Source organism: Pinus tabuliformis, chromosome 5_1 (assembly GCF_031772625.1).
Source record: "Pinus tabuliformis cultivar Carrire ecotype Pingquan chromosome 5_1, CPIR1, whole genome shotgun sequence".
NCBI classification, from domain to species: Eukaryota; Viridiplantae; Streptophyta; class Pinopsida; order Pinales; family Pinaceae; genus Pinus; species Pinus tabuliformis.
Genome location: NC_142305.1, coordinates 421,842,059 through 421,863,693, shown reverse-complemented (window position 1 = coordinate 421,863,693; position 21,635 = coordinate 421,842,059). Strand labels below are relative to the sequence as shown.

The 21,635-nt window shown below is 38.1% G+C and overlaps 1 pseudogene across 1 annotated transcript; it reads right to left on the bottom strand.

Annotated features, from left to right (window-relative positions):
• Nucleotides 1–342: 342 nt before the first annotated feature.
• Nucleotides 343–21,524, bottom strand: LOC149165294 (protein TOPLESS-RELATED PROTEIN 2-like; annotated as a pseudogene). Its single transcript, XR_016260733.1, has 19 exons — nucleotides 21,403–21,524; nucleotides 21,202–21,262; nucleotides 20,958–21,104; nucleotides 20,701–20,780; nucleotides 20,239–20,478; nucleotides 19,828–20,156; nucleotides 6,109–6,184; nucleotides 5,909–6,004; nucleotides 5,574–5,698; nucleotides 5,243–5,338; nucleotides 4,921–4,990; nucleotides 4,547–4,779; nucleotides 4,229–4,419; nucleotides 4,028–4,104; nucleotides 3,311–3,760; nucleotides 2,977–3,156; nucleotides 2,498–2,625; nucleotides 2,267–2,375; nucleotides 343–2,152 (listed from the first exon to the last, which is right to left on the bottom strand). The product of XR_016260733.1 is annotated as a protein TOPLESS-RELATED PROTEIN 2-like (transcript).
• Nucleotides 21,525–21,635: the final 111 nt, after the last annotated feature.

Here is a 21,635-nt window from a genome sequence, read left to right as displayed (position 1 = left end):
GAAACCGAGAAATTCTCGGAAAGAATATTCATGAATTATGCTCCAATGACAATGAGAGACTTTCAATTTTTACACAACCTAGAAAAAATAGTGACCAGGATTGCACCTAGATACTCATTTAGGTATGATTTCCAGTTGCTTAATATAGGGTTGAACAATATCTGATGAAAATTACAATCTTGATAGAATGCCTCAAAAACTGGAACACAAGTGAGACATTTCACTGACAATACGCTACCATTACTAATGGTATTCATGTAGATAAAATACAAAGAGTCGGTAGACACTTGTTCTTATGTTTTCAAGTGTTCTTATGTTTCCATTGAACTACCTTGAGGGTGGTTCCGAACCGTTGTTAATTAATATTGGATTTGATCCGACAATTCCATTATTTGGGGTAGCTCCAACACACCACTTCCCTTCTTACTCTGAAGCTTCAATAACATGAACTCCTCCATCTGTCATTCCAAGAACGAATTGATTCGGTCCGGATGGATGTCAATAACATGAACTCCTCCATCTGTCATTCCAAGAACGAATTGATTCGGTCCGGATGGATGTGATGCAACGACTAGAGGATAGGCATTACTGCTTCATCCTTATATAATGCCTCAAAAACTGAAACACAAGTGAAACATTTCACTGACAATACGCTACCATTATTCATGGTATTCATGTAAATAAAATATGAAGAGTCGGTAGACACTTGTCCTATGTTTCCATTGAACTACCTTGAGGGTGGTTCCGAACCTTTGTTAATTAATGTTGGATTTGATCCAACAATTCCATTATTTGGGGTAGCTCCAACACACCACTTCCCTTCTGACTCTGAAGCTTCAATAACATGAACTCCTCCATCTGTCATTCCAAGAACGAATTGATTCGGTCCGGATGGATGTGATGCAACGACTAGAGGATAGGCATTACTGCTTCATCTTTATAGAATGCCTCAAAAACTGGAACACAAGTGAGACATTTCACTGACAATAAGCTACCATTATTCATGGTATTCTTGTAAATAAAATACAAAGAGTCGATCTGTCATTCCAAGAACGAATTGATTCGGTCCGGATGGATGTGATGCAAGGACTAGAGGATAGGCATTACTGCTTCATCTTTATAGAATGCCTCAAAAACTGGAGCACAAGTGAGACATTTCACTGAAAATACGCTACCATTATTCATGATTTAAAGAGTCGGTAGACACTTGTTCTTATGTTGCCATTGAACTACCTTGAGGGTGGTTTCGAACCTTTGTTAATTAATCTTGGATTTGATCCGACAATTCCATTATTTGGGGTAGCTCCAACACACCACTTCCCTTCTGACTTTGAAGCTTCAATAACATGAACTCCTCCATTTGTCATTCGAAGAACGAATTGATTCGGTCCAGATGGATGTGATGCAACGACTAGAGGATAGTCATTACTGCTTCATCTTTATAGAATGCCTCAAAAACTGGAACACAAGTGAGACATTTCATTGACAATATGCTACCATTATTCATGGTATTCTTGTAAATAACCCAAACAATAATTAAATCATAAATTGCCTTGAACAATAAATTAAATCATAATATGCGCTTGTCAAACGCCAAATCTGAAAAATAGATGTATCAACCATGACAGAATGAAAGAGCACATTGACATGGTCATTCCCGATGGTAAATATGCAGAAGGTGCAATGCGACAGTGAGGCCTCAAACACTCCAACTGTGCCATCGCGGCCTCAAACATTCTGCACCAAACACTCCAACTGCACCATCGCATAAACTAGGACGCTGTCACATGAATAATATATGGCACTTGAAATAGGAGCAGATAAGGAATCATGAGGATACCACTGCAATGCAAGCATGTAACAAGGATATCCAATCAGATACAGAAGGTAAGTGACATTATACAACCGTCTATGTTTGAATTCAAGACTGCTTACAAGTACTTAATAGTGCAAGCGCTCCAACTTGGAAGCATTATATATAGTAAGCTGGCTCTCATGCACGACCGACAAGTGAATTTAATCATTATGAAACTGTGCTGTTGTATCAGTCCAACAAGTGAATTTAATCATTATGAAACTGTACTGTTGTATCCCCGACTGGTGGTGATGATCTTCCTGGCTTGTCCCACCCATCTATGCACCAGAGACATAACTGCCAAAAGACGTGGTTGTGAGTACATGAACATTTCTAGTTGGTAAATTTATGTAAACTTTAAAGCGAACATCACGGAGTCAGACTTATATAATAATAAAAGAAACGATATACTTGGAGCTTATAACTGGGCATCAGCTCCAGAAGACACCAATACACTCAATACATGTGAAAAATCCAGGCCTTTGGTTTTCTTTTGGTGGCCCTTGAGCTTTGTTTTTACCTTTAAAAATTCCAATAAGTTCAAGTTCAGAGCATGCCACTTAAAGGTCATTTTTGGTAAAAGGGAACAATGAAGAAAAATGAAAAGAATTTTAAATTTAAAGATTTATTCACAGGCAGCACCTCATCAACTAGAACATTGTATGTTTGAATTGATAAATCCTCTATGCTAATTGCAATGATGTTATTGTCCTGAGGGTGGAAAGCCAGAAAAGTGGCTCAGGAGGAGGTGTCATGAAAGTTGTCATGACCTGCAATGAATCACTAATTAGCATGTCATGAAACCAGTGATTTAGATAAACTTAGCCTATAGTGAGGAACATTACACAAGAACCTTCTAGAGTGATCCTGAACTGAACACCATTACCCACATAATATGTGAAAGTTGAAGGTGAGACATTAAAGCAGACCAATGTACCAAAACTGAAATTATATATATATATATATATATATATATATATATATAAAATTGAAAACATTAAAATGAAACATGAAAACATTAAAATGAAACATTAAAGCAGACCAATGTACCAAAACTGAAATTATATATATAATCGGAAACATTAAAATGAAACTGGTCTTTAGGTAAAAGGCTCTGTTACCTTAAATGTCATCATATTGAATAAGGAGACCTTGCCACCGGAAGCAGACATCACATAGGAATCATTCTTAGACAAAGATATACAAGCAGCGGCTTCTTCTGGATTTGTATCACCAATGTCATTATTCATAACAATCCCACTAGCTGGCTGCCACATCTGTGGTGGAATACTCATTGTAGACTGTGGAACAAAATATTAACTCTTAGTTACGAGTAAATCATTACTGCATAAAATACAGCAGCAAATTATGTATCCAAAAGTATAAGAAACAAACAAATAAATAAAACAAGCTAAAACAAAAAGGAAGTAAACAACAACTACTAAAAAACCCCACCTTTCTATATGGATTCCAGTCACTCCGTGGCCATTTTCATAGCTTATGGAGAGCATTGGATGCCAGTGCTAAAACAGCAACACCGGAATTGGTGTATATCAGTCTTACTACCTGCAAGAAATAGCACATTACTTGTTTGAATCAATATCGACCGAAATACTTGTCAGGCAACCTGAGAGACCTACACTGACTCGAATCAGTGATTCAGTCAATTTCCCGTTCTTGTTCGTCTGTAACCTCATCTAGAAGCCTTGTAACCTCATCTAGAAGCCTTGGTTTAACATCTGGGATCTGATTCAGCCAATTTCCCGTTCTTGTTCATCTGTAACCTCATCTAGAAGCCTATTCTGCACACATGTCTTGAATGTCAGATACCCGTTCTTGTTCGTTTGTAACCTCATCTAGAAGCCTTGGTTTAACATCTGGGGTCCGACTGCTGTATATACTATTCTGCACACGTCATGAGTGTCAGATAATTGTTAGAATCCATTGATCATATCATCCTATTCCTATAAAAGATATGCCAAGGTATGCCAAAATAATGGCTAATAGAGCATTTGAAAGGGGAAAAGAACAAATATGCTATATGGAAACTTGAAAGCAACAATATCTGGACTCTGGAGTGAAAGTTTAGAAAATGATAAGACAAAATAAACTGAATATGGCTGGACAAATATGCTAGATTCTAAAGAAATAAGTCTAGGGGAAAGTTCTTACAAAATTAGTCATTGATATTGCAGGTGGAATTCTCCCCGAACGTTCTATAGCGCTGGGAAGGGAACCAGGAGCAGTGACTGCAGGAGGCATAACATTCACAATTGAAGTCTCCATAGTAAAAATGATCTAGTTAGAGTCAAAACTTTACCATTAATTAGCAGTGCATGTACATAGCAAATGTGCATGGAAGAAGCAATTTACCTTTGTTTCCATTTTCTCTGGTGGCACCCTCGTTCCCTCAAAGGATCTACTCTACAGCATGCCAATTAAGCGAAATCCCTCATCATTGGCTAAGATCCTTATGCCATTGTCGTTCGTTGTGACTGCCAACAGGGAACCATCTTTACTGAAACGAAGGGAACCATCTTACTGAAACGAAGGCCGGGACTAGCCTGCAGCTTTTTGGAAATAACACAAGGATTATACAGTGAGATGTGATCAAGAAAACTTAAAATAATGCGTCAAAACTTTTTTGGGTCAAAATCACTATCTCTCAAACTCTAAAAATAAACGTCTTACCAAACTACCCTCAACATCAATAGTTGTCAGGATACTGGTGTTATCCATGTCCCAAAACATTATTTGAAATTCATCACCAGCAGCCAAGGACCTATTCCTAGTTGTATCAAATTGCACAACACCTGAGAAACCCTTCCTAAAACCATAATATGTCCGCTTGATTGTTCCCTCACTTTCATTCCACTCAACCAGGTATGAATCACCATTTTTAACTTGTTCCACAGGAGAAGATCCTAACAAAAATACAAATGATTATATACTTCAGAAAGGGCATAGTCTTGACAAAGCAAATATAGAAAATTGGAGAAAGTAAAACTCAGATCCACATGAAGACATTTTAAAAAACTAAACACCATTCCAAGTTGACATTTTACCTTGTTGCTTCAGCACTATAAGCCATTGTAGTGCACCATAGGCACGGAGCATTATAGTCCACCCTAGATCCTGCAAGATCATACAACCAGGCTTTGATCTTTCCATCAATAGTTGTAGAAAAATAAACTGTATATGACCAAAGAATCATAATCTATCTATCCTTAGTGCAATAAACTATATCTCATATGGCCAAAAATTCACAAGCCAAACATCAAACAAAAATAGGATATGCAATATGTAATGTAACTTCAAAACAACTAGAATTTGATATTACTCAACTGCAATGCACATAAATTGTTCAGGTCTTAAGAAACAAAGTACCTGAATATTTTCTTACTCGTGAGGACAAACAGAATATACAGGTCCTTCATGACATTCAAATGTGTACTGTTGTTGACCAATTATTGCATCCCACACCTACAAGCACAAACAGTTTTTTTTTTCATATACAGATAAGTAAACGACAACTAGAATGAGTCTGGACACATATGATAAAGCAGATTACCTTGATGGTCTTATCAGCCCCACAAGTAATTATGCATATCTGGGAGGAAAGGTGTGAAAAAGCAATACCATTCACACCACCAGCATGTGCATCAATCTGTATAAATTATATCAATGTTAATAAATTATACTATCAATACAAACTTACTTTTATAGACCTAGAAGAATGTACAGGTTGGCCTTTAAGCATGTACGCAAACCTCTAGATGTTGTCTCAAATCGCCTGCCACAGGTAAGAATATATGTGAACTATATGCTTGGAAAATGCAACTCCTATAACACATATGCAGGCATGTCAATATCTGAATAGAGGGAGTAGCACACCATTGTATTGGTACGCAACCAACCAAAAGGAGATCAGAGGCATTTGTAGATGACATTATTGCAAATCACTAGCATTGATGTATAAAGAAGGAAATGATATCAAAACATCTTATTAATAAACACAGAGTATAGATTAAGTTACCATGGACTGCAGATTACCTTGATGGTCTTATCATCCCCACATGTAATTATGCATATCTGGGAGGAAGGGTGTGAAAATGCAATATCATTCACAGCACCAGCATGTGCATCAATCTGTATAAATTATATCAATGTTAATAAATTATACTATCAATACAAACTTACTTTTTATAGACCAACAAGAATGTACAGGTTGGCCTTTAAGGATGTAAGCAAACCTCTAGATGTTGTCTCAAATCGCCTGCCACAGGTAAGAATATATGTGAACTATATGCTAACCAGGCATGTCAGTATCTGAATAGAGGCATTTGTAGATAACATTATTGCAAATCACTCGCATTATTGTATAAAGAAGGAAATGGTATCAAAACATCTTATTAATAAATACAAAGTATAGACTAAGTTACCATGGACTACCCATCTAGGCTCCAAATACAACGATTCACTGATAAAGCGGGATCTTTCACAAGAGCAGCCTAAGAAAACATAACAAAACATGTAGAAGAGGCTACCTAAGGCGAGTGCCAATGATCAACTCCAATAAAAAACTCTAAATTCTTTTCAAAATCAATTCATACATGTACATTTTTCCAATTTAAATTACAGAACATCTATTGCATGGGAATCAAACCGAACGAAATTTCCCAAACCTTAAAGTTCCTATAACCTAATCTTTCTTGAGATGCCACTTCCCGAATTGCAGTGTCACCAACATTGTGTTCCTCTAAATTCTTTTCAAAATCAATTCATACATGTACATTTTTCCAATTTAAATTACAGAACATCTATTGCATGGGAATCAAACCGAACGAAATTTCCCAAACCTTAAAGTTCCTATAAGCTAATCTTTCTTGAGATGCCACTTCCCAAATTGCAGTGTCACCAACATTGTGTTCCAATCCAACTGATCGATAAAGCCAGCAATCCAAATTTGAACCACTAGCCAGCGTGAACATATTTATAAAGATAAAAGGTACATCTTCCAAATTAAGATAAGGAATTTATTTAAATGAAGAATTCTATTGAATGGAATTTGAAATCACCTAGCAGAATTGTTTGCTGCAGAGGATGGAAATCCATACTCATAACATTTGAACCCTGATTGAGAGTATTTGCTTTGTTCGAAAATGAAGAGGGCGATATGTAACAATGCCAACTAATGAATAACAATGTGATACCTGACAATATTAAACATTCCCATCTACTCAAAGATGCAAGGCCTTGTTAATTTTCTTTGATCATATAATATTTATTCAAGTGGCCCAAGGTTATAATGTTGAGCTCAATAAATTAGCAAATTACTTTGTATTAATAGGAGATGGAAAAGTATCAATTACTAATTATGATTGGCGTTCAATGCAAGATGGTTGAACTTAATTGCTTTCCCTAAGATTATTGAAACTAAATGCTTGCTTGGGGCATCTGACCACTCATAACAAGACACGGGCAATAAATTGACTAGTTTGGATGATCATGGCCGATTGAACTGAAATTGCTTCCCTAAGATGATTGAAATTAAATGCTTGCTTAGGGCATCTGACCACTCATAACAAGACACGGGCAATAAATTGACTAGCTTGGATGATCATGGCCACTGTGAAGGATGAGGCCTTCACCCAAGATGTTTTCCATGTATCACACCTAGGCTCTAACTATTATGACTTGTAGAAGATATTAATACTAACAATACTCATGCTCCTGAACATACAATCACTCTATGAGAACTTTAGATACGTGGGATTTAATAGAACATTTATACTTTAAGAAGATAAGATTAATATTCCGATCTTTATATAAGTTGTAGCATTAACATTATATCTTATTTGGAAGAGTTGGTATCCTGGTATCAATATTGAGTTTTAGCTATTAAGAGGAATAGAATACGAAATCAAGGAAATATCTTCGAGTATCTTTAACTTTGATAAGGGATGGCCCTATATCAACATGTATTTTCTAATCTTACCTTAGCTCTTTTCTCTTTCCTTTTATCTTGCTAGTCTCTATTAGAAAATTCTAAATGAATAAAGGGCCACTTCCCACCAACAATGTTGTGGAAGATTTATGGGTCTACTAGTTTTCCATGTATCACACTCAACAAAATATCTTCAAGCATCTTTAAACTTTGATAAGGGATGACCCTATATCATCATGTATTTGCTAATCTTACCCTTTAGCTCTTTTCTCTTTCCTTTTTTCTTGCTAATTTATCTTGCTAGGCTGTATTAGAAATTTTCCTTTGATTCTACATGAATAAAGGGCCACTTCCCACCAGCAATTTTGTGGAAGATTTATGGATCTCCTTGGATGCTAATATAGAGTACTAAAAAAGAATTTAATAAGTTGAAAGACACCATTAAAAAAAACTCGACATTGAATATGATCGACTTCGCTAAAACTCAATAATTGAAGAGAATGAAGCAGCTCTTAGCATCCACCACCAATTGCTGACAGATTAAATCAAGCATTAAATATACGGACAAGAGGATGGAAAGGGTGAAGCAAAATGTTGAAATAGAATTGGATCCTCCCAAGACTACAATTGCAAAACCAATACCGGTCATTTGGCAAGTACAAGTTTGCCATTGTTTTGAGACAAACCAATATTCAACCTTTAATTTAAACTCGAGTAAGGTAAAAAAGCAAAGCTGGAAAAATCAATGCTGACAAGAAGATTTTCAGCATTTTGGTCTCATTTTTGCATGAAGCTATAATATGGAAGCTCTCAACGAGGAGTTTCCAAAAAGAGTTCATTTCTGTTTGAAGTCCTTAACATCACTTATGTCCAATATGTATCAATGTTGCACGAAGCGGGAGCGAAGCGGGAGCGAAGCGGAAGCGGGAGCGCGGAAGCGTCATTTTCCAAAAATCTAGGAAGCGAAGCGTCCGCGGAAGCGTCTACTATATATATATATATATATTTTATATTTTTTTGCATTTATACTCAAAACAAACATCCCAAATACCAAATTAAAATAACAAAAGAACATAATTGTGTTCGATTACGATAATGTGAGTTATGGTTCTTGTCGATTGACACTAAGTCGCTGTGAATTGACAAGGGTATTTATGATAGATCTTGCGGATTGCAAATCCGTGCAGGGTCTTATCAAATTTTTTATTATTATTAGATAATTAATTTATGAGGATAGTTGGTAATTGAGTTTTTTGGTTGTCATTTTAATTTTTTTAAATAATGGATTTGTATATTAATTTTTATTGTATAATTAATTTATGATGATATTTGGTTTTGAGAGAATTTTTATTTTTTTTTTTTTTTTTTTTTTTTTTTTTTAAATAATTTTTAAATTTAATATATGAATTTTAAATTTCAAAAAAGTAATAAAAAATTCAAATTTAAAAAATTCAAAAAATAATTTTAAATTTCTAAAGAAATGAATTTAATATTTAATTTTCAAAAATTTTAATAGAGATTACACATAGTTTTCCAAAAAAATTACAAATTGTTGCCAGGAAAAGTGTTGCCTCATCAATTGTAATGCAAGTAAATCATGAATATTGATCACTTAGTAAAGAATATTAAGTTCTTTAGGCCCTAAAATATTAAATTCAGTGCTACTTAGTTTTTTACATCATAATTTTCTAATATAAATCATATATGTTGTTACTTTATAATTAAATTTTCTTCGGGTGATTTATTGATTTATTTCACTAATTTCAAGCACTTTCAGATTTAATTTCCAATACTCTTTTCCCGGTTAACATTAATGTTTCATAGGGTAGTGTAGGAAAAAACTAATGATGTCTGATTGGATTAGATTACCGCCATCGCTGAGACAGTGAGGCGCCCTTTTCTCCTTGAGCCACATATTCCAATAAAGTTTTAACTTCACGCTTCCACTTCCGCTCTTTACGTATTGCAACGATAATTCCCATCGCCATCCGCGTTACGTAAAACATCTCACCTGCGGAGAGAGGATATCAGTAATCTTTATGTCACTCTCGTCCACGAATCTGAAAATGTTATGCGTGATTTCCGAAGTGTACTCAAGATATACAGAGCCAAGGCCATGTTTTCAAAAGAATATATACACCGGAAAGCTAGAGCATGCGAGATAAACTATATTCCGCATGCTGGTAAAAAGAAGAAAACATTGGACATGGACCTAATTAGGAGCACAGGAGATAGAAAAGCAATGCAATGTGGCAAATCGATCAGCACGAAACGGGACTGGGTGGCCCAGCCATTACATTCAAAGTGTTAGAATCACACGTTAGGAGTCTTAAATCTATTTATTTCATAACAAAACAAAATCACAACTGCAAATCAAATGCAATTATAAATCGCCACCTCACCTGCGACTTGGCAATTCTAAAATATATTTCCAAATTATAATCAAGGTTCTGAAGCGTACGCTTCCAGGCCCGAAGCGCCATCCGAAGCGCGCTTCGGGGCCCACGCTTCCTAAAATCCAGGAAGCACTTTAAAAATGCTGAATCGCGCTTCGGAATTTTCGGAATCGCGCTTCCGGGGGCGCTTCCTGAACGCTTCCGTACGGAGCGCGGTTCCGGCCTGGGATCCGGGGGGGGGGGGCGCTTCCTGCAACACTGATATGTATACTAGATTTGATCTGTTGTAACAAAAATTGAGAGGGTAAAATTTATCCACAGATGGAATTTACCCTTCTCATGGTTACGCGCAAGATAAGCCTCTCATTAGTTCTGGTGGTGGACTATTATCCTCCCTCTCATTAGTTCTGGTGGTGGACTATTATCCTCTCGTTAGTTCTGGTGGACTATTATCCAATTGCAGACAGTTGAACGCCAAGGGATACAATAGGCACCATAGAGAGATTCTCACAATCTGATCCATGTGGAGGTAAGCATAGGAGAAGGAAAGGCCCTAAACATTCACATGTTTTGTTTGAAAAAGTTAGGATTGCTTCTATCCACATCAAAGCTCTGGATGGACTCGGTCTTGAGGTTAATTAAGAAATCCAATCAGGAAGATGTTCCAGCCAAGGAGATCAAAGAATTGTTGCTGCATACAATCAAGATGGATTGTAGTAAATATAACTTACTACACACCAACAAATGCCTTTTATTATTTCAGTCAGAATTTAAACTAGAACACAATAAATTCCCATTGTGGGAACCCTCTATCTAGAGACCTTTTAATATAGAAGATCAAACAAACTTTCTCTGAGAACTTGTGAAGGTTAGCTGAGACAGCCTTGAAGCTATCCACATAGCAAATTGTTTGTAGTATTTCAGTATAGTCATGTCATAGTAATTTGAATTAATAATCTTCTATGTACTCTTGTAAAGGCCGACATTTTGGCAGTTTGTTTAAGAGATTCATAGTGAGGAGACAATTTTTTATTGCAATGCCTCTCTATACAAATAAATCCTTACCAAACCCAACTTTATGACTATCATTGATGCTTATGTTTAGTGGATGGTTCTCGATACCTTCTAGGTGATCTTAGGGCTTCCTTCAGTTGCTCATCACACATCAAAGGGAAAGGCTTACTAGTCTCGAGCAAGAACTTCTGGGAGAGACATCTATTGCTTCAACAACTTCTTATTTAGATAGTGGATTTGTGTACATAAGGTCAAGCTATGGAGATTTATAACTTATTAAATTGCACCAGGAGCTAGATGTCTCAAGCACACACGTAGAAGTTTTGGAAAGATATGCAAATATCGATCGAATAATAGGATTTTGTATTTTAGAAGAAAGTCAAGCATAAGGTCAAATTTTTACCTGTTATGGAGGCATTTAAGGAGGGTTTTCTCTCATAGTCCGCAATGATGAGCAAGCATCAATAGAGCTTTAGGGCAAAAAGGAGATTTGGTCATATTTGATAGTACCTGCTAGATTTTCTATTATTATAGTCACAATATTACTCGAATTCTTTTGACCATTACAAGGGGTAATATTGTCTATTTGAAAATTGGAGAAACATTTGGCCATTGAGTTTGATATAAATCCTATTGGTGATGATCCTCTGTAGATTGGATGGGCATATATTTAACTTTATATTTAATATGAGCATAGGGAAATTATTTGATGAGAAAAAGATTCCATTGGGTATGAAAGCTATCAGTCTTCGCACTTCTCGGTCTGGGAATTCAATGCATATGAAAGATCGAAGCCCAGCTATTATGAAATGCGAGGAAGGATCCCTGCAGCTACAATTGTATCTCCGCAAAAGAACATGTAGTTGATGTATTGATGAAGTATGAGACTAGCTAAGGATTGTGGTTGTCTCCCTGGTTGAGAGGGAGTAAGGATTTCCTCCCTGATTGAGAGGGAGTGATGAGCATCGTATTCTCCATGTGTCATGCACTAGGCCATGAAGAAGAAGTGATCGTGAGTGAGACATAAGATCATATCACTCTACACCAACAAAAGTCAATCGTTGATCCCATATCAAGTTGTTGGACACCATGCATCCTAGTCATAGGGAGTATGGCAGTACATGATGCGTCCATCAGTAGTGCTATGGTCCCTAACCATCTTTTCCCAACTCATTGGACAGATGAGTGGTACTTCCCATGAGTCCCGGACTCTATGGGTAGGATGTGTGTCGGGGCATCAGCAGAAGAAGGTGAACCACTCATCCTGCTCATATACCATAGGAGAAGGTGAACCACTCATCCTATGCATATGTCAATTGTACGGGAAGGTGAACCACTCACCCTACATGCATGTGTTTGGGTAGGGGTAGGTGAACCACTTGCCCTACACACATGTCAACCATAATGGGGTATCACAGGGGAAGGTGAACCACTCACCTTGTATCCAGCACACCACTAGGGTAAGGTGAACCACTCACCCTATGGTCGCTCGTAGCTCCAAGAAATACCCCACGCCCCCAGGAGCTCCCAGAGCTTTATGTCCAACTCATGCGGGACGCTCACAGGAGGGTCGTTCCACGAATCCAAGTCTCTCTCAGAAGGTTAAGATTTTGACTTTCCCCAAAGGCTTTATGAGAATGTCTGCAACCTGCTCATCTGTCCTGATGTGATGGAACCTAACTGCTCCCCGTTGTACCATATCTCGGATAAAGTGGTATTGTTAGCTCTACTACAGGTTGTTGATATTCAAGGAGTCAGAGTAAGCTCGGTCCTTGGTTTTGCTCAAAAGAGGCCTATACCAGTTATACTCGCCCTTCCCTTCATCTCGCTCATCCTCATTTCACCTCTATTTCCCAGGTCTCTTGTTAATATCACATATAGTAACTTTTGCTCTTAACCCCGAGCGCGGAGTTTAAACCATCATATAACTATGTTCACGTGATTGCGCGCCTTCACAAGCTTTTTCCCTGTCACATCCGACAAAACCTGTGCAATCAAATCCACACCGTCCGATCACCTCTGCCACGATCAGACGACGATCGCTTCCCCCGCGTTCGCAAAATAACCACACGATAACGCGCGATGAAAAACAGTTTTCCCGCCCCTCTGCTGCCACGTGTCGCCCTCCTAGTGGTATCGCACGTCGTTGTACGTTTACCGCCTAACCTCCAACGGCGGTGCAAGCAATACCACCTACCCCTCAAACCCACTTTCCCGCCCGATAAATTCCGCGCATATTCAACACCCGATGACCGTTGGATCTGTCTGTCCCGACATCCGACGGCCTGCGTCCACTTCTCCTCCGTATCACCCGATACTCTCCACCAAGCGATCCCCGCCGTCTATCTATTTGATCCAACGGCTGATGTCTCCCCTCCGCCCTACTCGTACATCCGCCATGCACTCCCCTCGCCCTGATCTTTCCGTGCGCCCGAAGGATGAAGATGACCGTCTACCTGTACCTGGTGCATTTCCTCTCCAACCACCGCATTCAATAGACTGTATACTCGAGAAGAAGAAGGACAAGGCTCGAGCAAAAATTTACATTTAACAAGCATGGCATTTTAGCTTATACGACACTCCAGCCACTTCAGAGGACAACAGAGCACCCGAGGAGATCAAATCCATCTGCTACAGCAAGCAATTGCACTCAAAAGTTCTGCCAGACAGTTAAAGCGGTTGGTGGTCAATTATGACCCCTCCATACTTAGAATGGTCAAGTGCCTTTGTATCGAAATTCTATATATACCCAGAAACAAGATGTAATCAGGGTTGATGGTTGTTGTTTTGATGTAAGGTTCAACTTCTGGAGACTGTAACTGCTTTGATACTTGCAGCGTCTCGTCTTCATTTTCAGCTAATACAAGCTTCTTTTGCTGTTAATTGCTCACTTTCCATTTCTATTATGTTCTAGGCTATGCCTGATATGCATTTTTCCTGAACTCTTGATGTTTAGCATTAGAGGAGTTGTCATCCTACCTTTGTGTTTAAATCTTGCATGTATCAGTGAATGTGTTAATCAGGTTTCTTTTCACCTAATGCTAAAGAGTTGTCATCCTGTCTGTGCCTTGGGGAATTAGATTTGCAGACCTCTATACTGGTTGCAGCCGGCTATCACATGGTCTTGTGCATCTGCTGGTGTGGTCAGTATTCTCCATACTCACCCAATCTCTGAACTGTGAGTAATTGGTGGTCTAAAGCTTTGTAGCCTGGGGGTGTTCACGCATGTCTGGAGTTAAGCATAGTATAAGTGGTTATCTAGCTTGAACAAGCATCATTCCTTCCATTCATCCATTTCCAACATTAAGTTGAGTTTGTAATGTTCCCGAGCATCTCCGAGCTACAACCTAGGAGAGTTTCTTGGGGTGATAACAGGTACATGATATCAATGTGCTTGGAGCGGTCGTGGAACATGGGATTCTCTGATAGACGAATCCCACTCTGGTTGTCACAGAAGATCACGGTGGTATCCAGCACGTGCTCAAATAACTCACTGAAGAGCTTCCTCAACCAGACTACTTCACAAAAGGCCATACTTGCAGCAATGTACTCGGCCTCGGTGGTGCTTAGTGCAACCAATTTTTGCTTCCTACTCATCCAAGATATAGAAGCAGCACCCAGATGTGCTCTTACGATCCACCACACTGCCAGCCCAGTCAACATCTGTATATCCATGTAGCCTCAAATTCCCAGCAGTGTATCTCAGTCCATAGTGGATTGTGCCCCGGAGATATCTCAAGAGATTTTTGGTAGCAATCTAATGAATGGGATGAGGCTTGACCATATATTGACTCAATGTGTTCACAGCGAAGCATATGTCAGGACAGGAGTTGACCAAAAACATCAAGGCCCCACAAGTTGGCGATATTCAGTAGGGTTTATCAATACAGGCCCAGTAGAACTTCCACATAGCTTCTTAAAGTTGAGTTCCATCGGAGTAGTCATGGACTTGCATTCCACCATCCCACATCTCTCAAGTAGCTTCACAATATATTTTCCTTGAGAAAGGAAAATCTTACTTGGCTTTTGCCAGACCCTCCAACCCTTGGAAATAATGCATCAGTCCTAGGTCCTTCATCTCGAACTCGGAAGCCCACTCCCTCTTGCATTGATGAACGATAGGGTCATCACATGTCAGAAAGAAATCATCCACATAAAGGACCAAAATGAGAATGAGAGGTCTGTCCTTTTCAACCTTGAAGTATAGATTCGGGTCAACATCACTTCTTGTAAATCCTAGCTTTATAAGATAGTTATCGATCCTCTCATACCAAGCCCTAGGGACTTACATCAACCCATAGAGGGATTTCTTTAACCTGCATACATGTGCCTCACGATCTTGAACCTCGAACCCTTCGGGTTGTTCCGCATATACTTCCTCATTAAGCGAACCATGCAAGAAGGCAGTTTTGACATCCATCTGGTGTAGGTTCCACCCTTGCGAGGCAGCAAGCACTATGATCGAACGGGTGGCAACAGGTGAAAATATCTCACCGTAGTCTACTCCTTCCTTATGAGAGAAGCCTCGAGCTACAAATCTAACCTTGAATTTCTCAGCACTCCCCTCAGCTCCAGTTTGATCTTGTAGAGCCATTTCAAAGTGACCAATGACTTGTCCTTGGGTCTAGGAACCACATCCCAGACATCATTCTTCATGATTGACTCAAATTCCTCGTTCATCACATCCTTCCAAACCTGTTGCTTCACGGCTTCTTCGAATGTACAAGGCTCAGATTGTAAAATGGTACTCATGGCAGCTAAGTACCCTTGGTACCTATTTGGCTTCTTGCTTTCACGAAATGTCCCCCTCGGTGCAATATGTTTCTCAACATCTTCAAGAGTATCTTTGAGCAACAAAGGTCTTTTTCTTGAAGTAGAGGGCTCACTAGGAAGTGGATCAATGGGATCCATTGGACCTTCAACGTCAGGCATCAGTTCATCGGACGGAGGTTCATCCTACTTTTCTAGATCAGCATCATCATTGTTCTTTCTAGGAATAGGAAGATCTTGGATCTTTCTAAGAGCAGAATCTTCATCGAATAATTCCACTTCCCTTTGACTAGGCACATAAATTCTATATGCATTTGAAGTTTCAATGTAGCCCACAAACGTTTCTTTCTTCACAGATACATCTTGTTTGTTTCTTTTCTCTTTCGGCACATGAAAATATACGGGACAACCAAAAATTCTAAAATGAGAAACATCATGTTTCTTACCGATGAAAACTTCTTCGGGTGTCTTGAAGTCCAAAGCTTGATGTGGGCATCGGTTTTGGACATACACAGCGGTGTTGGTAGCTTCTCCCCATAAGAACTTCGAAAGACCTTGATCATGTAGCATGGCACGGGTGGCTTCTATGATAGTACGATTCTTCTTTTCGGCAACACCATTTTGTTCAGGAGTATATGCGGTAGTGGTCTCCCTCTTAATTCCAACTTCTCTACAATAGTCTTTGAATTCATTTGACTCATATTCGGTACCATTATCGGTCCTCAATATTTTGATCTTCTTCCCTGTTTGATTCTCAACCAAGGCTTTGAAAGAGCGGAACCACTTGAATACTTCATCCTTCTTTAAGAAATAGATCCATGTTTTGCGAGAGAAGTCATCCACAAAAATAGCATAATACAAATATCCACCCAAAGATGTCACAGGCAACATACATGATAGATCAAAATGGACCAATTGAAGAATATCAGTGGTTTGAGTCTCACTTGAGGGGAATGGTCCCCTTGTATGTTTTCCAACTTCACATCCCTGACAAACAACTTCATGATTTAAGTTGAATTCGGACATCCTTGTGACCATCATCCTTACATCATCCTTACATCAGGTAAATCTTTGAAATGAAGATGAGCAAATCTACGGTGCCATAATTCGGATTGAAGAGAAGTATCACAAGTCATTGCTCCCAACGGACTTCCTCCAACCTGATAGAGACCTTCAACCCTTAATCCAAGAGTGAATGCAAGGTTCCTTTGCCAAACACGAACCTTCTCATCAATGAATGTCACCTTAAAACCTTTGTCTTCCATCGCAGAAATAGAAACTGCGATCTTTTCAGATCAGGTACATTTAGCACTTCTTGTAAGTGGAGGGTTTGACCTTGATTTAAATGAAGAGTAACAATCCCAATCCCTTTCACAGGATAAGTAGCATTATCCCCAAGTATAATCTCCATATTTGTCTTATTTTCAACCAAGTTTGAGAGAGCTTTGTGTACCAAGTAAAGTGCCTTGAGGCACCACTATCAATCAACCAATGGTCCAATGTATCCAGAGGCAGTGGAGAGGGCAAAAATAAGATAAAATTATTTTTGCTTTACAGCATTAACTTCTTCATACCTGGTGTTTCTCGATTTCTTGGGACGACGACCATTTTCATTTCGAGCAAAGGGAGCATTCCTCTTTCCTTTGTTGTTGAACCTGTTGTTCCTTTGATTGCCATTGCCCTTGAAGTTGTTATTGTTGTCATCTCTCTTGGAGTATATTTCTTACGAGGACACTCTCTAGCGAAGTGGCCAAACCTGTTGCAATTGAAGCACCTTCCTTTCCTTCCTTCTTTGAATCTTGGCTTGAACCCTTGTCCTTGATTCCTTGGACCAGCATTGTTCCTTCTCTTAGAATGAGAGAGAAGGCGATAGGGTTGTTTCCATTTGAGGGCTTGTCTCTTTCCATCATCCTTATTTCTTTTTGAATGCATCTGGCCAATAGTTCATTAAATCCCGAAATCCTGTCATTGTTGAGGATGGTAGTGTTGAACACATCCCAATCTATTGTAAGGCCCCCAAATGCAATAAGAGAGAACTCTCTATCACCAGCGACTTCACCAATAGATAGGAGATCATTCTTGATCTCGGTAATCCTCATGTAGGATTGGATGGGTTCTCCTCTATCCATCTTAATATATTTCAGCTTGTTCTTGAGAAAGAGAATTTGATTTGGCATTGTTTATTTTGAACATCCCAACCAACTTTTCATGCATCTCCTTACATGTTTCCAAATCAGAAATATAGGCAACCAAAGGCTTATGAATGGAATAAACAATAATCTTCTTAGCTTTAACCTCACCTTTCTTGTACTTGGTTTGTGCAGCAGCAAATGCATTTGAAGGAGGCTTTACTATTCTTCCTTTTACATAATCCATGGCATCATTTTCTTCTAATGTCAAATCCAAAGTCATCTTCCATGCATGATAGTTGGATTTGTCCTTCAGATTGTCCTCAGATTTGAAGAAAGATGTATTCATCATTGGGACTAGTTCCAAGTCCTCGTCCAACAGTGTCCCTTAGTGATTGCTCAGCTTCACTCTTGCTTGGGCTTTGTCTTCACCTAAGTTCTGATACCATGATAATTTTAGATAGCAATGGTATGTTCTATGCTTTAGCACAATTTACTTCAATGTTACTTATCAATCCAATGACAATTTCCAATTATCTTCATAAGCAATCACATTAACTTATACACACTGATAGTAAATGCAAATAGAACATAAAAACATATGCAGAAGACAAGCCAAGACAAGAGAACACAAGATGTGGCAAATGCCAAGGATAAACACCAATGTGGGGAAACCATTTGATCAAATCTTCTATTATTCTTCAATAGTTCAGCAGAGAGAGAGTACAAATATCAGAAATACATGCCCAAAACAAATCTGCCAAACCAACAGCGAAATCAACAGTCAATGCAACCCTAATCAGAAAGCCAGCGGTGGTCAAAGTTGCCCCAAAATGTCCTCCAATCAGCTCAGTCAACAGCAAAAGAATGCGGCCTGCCAAGGGAGTCAAAGTCAACCCAAAACCAACTCGGTCAACCTAGTCCCAATCACCTCGAAATCCATGCCAAATAATGTGGCCCGTAGAAATCAAATTTTTGCCCCCAAACAAGTCATTGCTAGTCAAATACTCCAAATCAATGTTGGTCAACGCATGCCCTAGTCCTGAAATTTTCAGCCCCCAAAACTAGTCCATAAATTTGCCTTCCTTCCACACGTGCGAAGAAGAGAGCCTCCAAGTTGTACGAACCAATCAAGAGAGGAGAGAGTAAATGATGTGATGAGATGAGTAATGTCCAAATCAAAGAAGGGTCACTCTTATTTATACAATTCATTGAGGGTGAGGAGACACATCCATTGGGCTTCATGAGCCTACATTTCACTGAGGCCGACCTTGACAATTTGTCCATGAGAAAGAATAAATTCAAAAGTCCATTTCTACGTGTCACAATGGGATGATCTTTATATAAAAATTATACCTCTCGAAAAGAGGAATCCAATGCAATAATCATCTCCATCATATGAGTTGTCCTAAGGTGGAATTTGGCCCTAGTTGCCAATTTTAACACAAAATGATAAATCATTGTGCAAAGAACAAATATGTCAATGTATTAAACGACAAAAGTATCTTATAGGAGAAAAGCATGCCTTACCCATCCTTTATGCCACGTTTATAGAATGTTTAGTGCATCTTCACCATTATGAAGATCAATATAATTGATTATGAGAGCATAGATAAAACAAATAATAAATTGAATAGCAAACAAATGGAGCCACAAATTAGCAAAAGATATTTTTAACTGAAGTGAAGTGCATTATATATAGGTATGTTGAATCACCTTCATTTATGAACAATAATCTGCATTTTCCATGCTTGCTTCCTTCATTTCCGTTTCCACATCCAACAAACAAAACGAAGACCAAAGTACAAAAAATGTGAACAAAAAAAGGAAAACAAATACAACTCACCCAAAAAACGAAATCAAGACCAAACTACAAAAAACAATTAAAAAAAACAAAACAAAACAAAACGAGTACAACAAAAAGCATGGCCATGCTCAAACTCAACAAAACATGTAAACAAGAACAAAAAAAAATTGTGAACATCCCCCCTGCACAACAGCTCTCCTATAGTGTGGTCTCCTCCGTTGAAAGGAAAAAATGTGGGCTGGAAAAGGTTAAAACGCACACACAGTTAGTAATGGTAAGCATATTTCAAAACCAATAATTATTCATAATAAGAAACACACCTCCCCAAGTATTTGTTTTATAACGATGGACAATCTTTTGTATTCCACTTGCTTGTGCTCATCAGAACAAGGCATCTACAACAGACAGAAAATAAGATATTACAATCATTGTATAAATTAAATTGGAGAGTTAAATGCAATAATTAATCATAAAAAGAAACACATTTCTTTGAGATTGTTATATAAAAGGAGAGAGTCCATTTTGTATTGCACGTATTCATGATCCCTGGAAAAAGCCATCTGCAATAAATACACAAAAAATTATTATATTTCTAAAATATATTAAACTAGAGAGTTTCAATTCATGAACTTGTCACGCAACTTAGTCCAAGTCTACTTATATTCCATGCTATACCTCAAGAAAATATAGATTTTCTAAACTAGATGTACTTCTACTAGGGATAATACAAACAATGTTTTCATAAGAGGTAATCCTTTTAAGAAAATGAAAACATGACTCACTCATCCTCTATGTTGCATTTGCATTGCCTAAGGTATCTTCTCCACTTGACCATCCCAAACACTACAACTGTAGTCACTCACTGCACAAATAAATATTATATATGAGATCATGAATAAACCAAGAGAGAAATTAAATAATATACACTATATTTGTAGTCACTCAAGGCACAAAGAAATATTATATATGAGATCATGAATAAACAATGAGAGAAATTGAATAACAATTATACAAAGCAATGAATTAACCATACACATACTTGCTCACCCTCGATTATGTTATAGCAGCAACAAGCATGAACAATAAGCTCTAAAAATGTGAACCCCGGTGTAACTTCTCCCTTTATTTTGTATCAAAGTTCTCGGAAAATCTCAAACCTCACACCCATTACCAAGATCACACTACCCTGAAGCCATGACAAAAGGATAAATCGTTGCATAAACAACAAATATTTTAGTGTCTTAAACCACAATATTATTATGTAGGAAAAAATTATGGCTCACCAAATGTCCCCGCTGCTTTTGTAGAACGTCTAGGGTATCTTCACCACCCGACCTTAATGGACTACACAAAGCATGTCAATATATATGAGTATGAGACCACATATAAAACATATGATAAATTGCAAAACAAGTAAAAGGTGTCACAAATGAGCAAAAGATAATTGTGAGTGAAGTGCATTGTGTATAGTTAAGGTGATTCACCTTTATTTATGAATGATAACCTCCATCTTGTCACTTTCATTTTCTCTCCCTGCTCCCTTCCTTTCTTTTTGAACATCCAACAAACAAAACCAAATACCAAACTACAAGAAATGAGAAAAAAATACAAAACAAAGGAAAATGAGTACAACACAAAGCATGGTCATGTTCAAACTCAACGATAACAAAACATGTAGGAAACAACAAATAAAAAATCATGAACTTCCTCTTTGCAC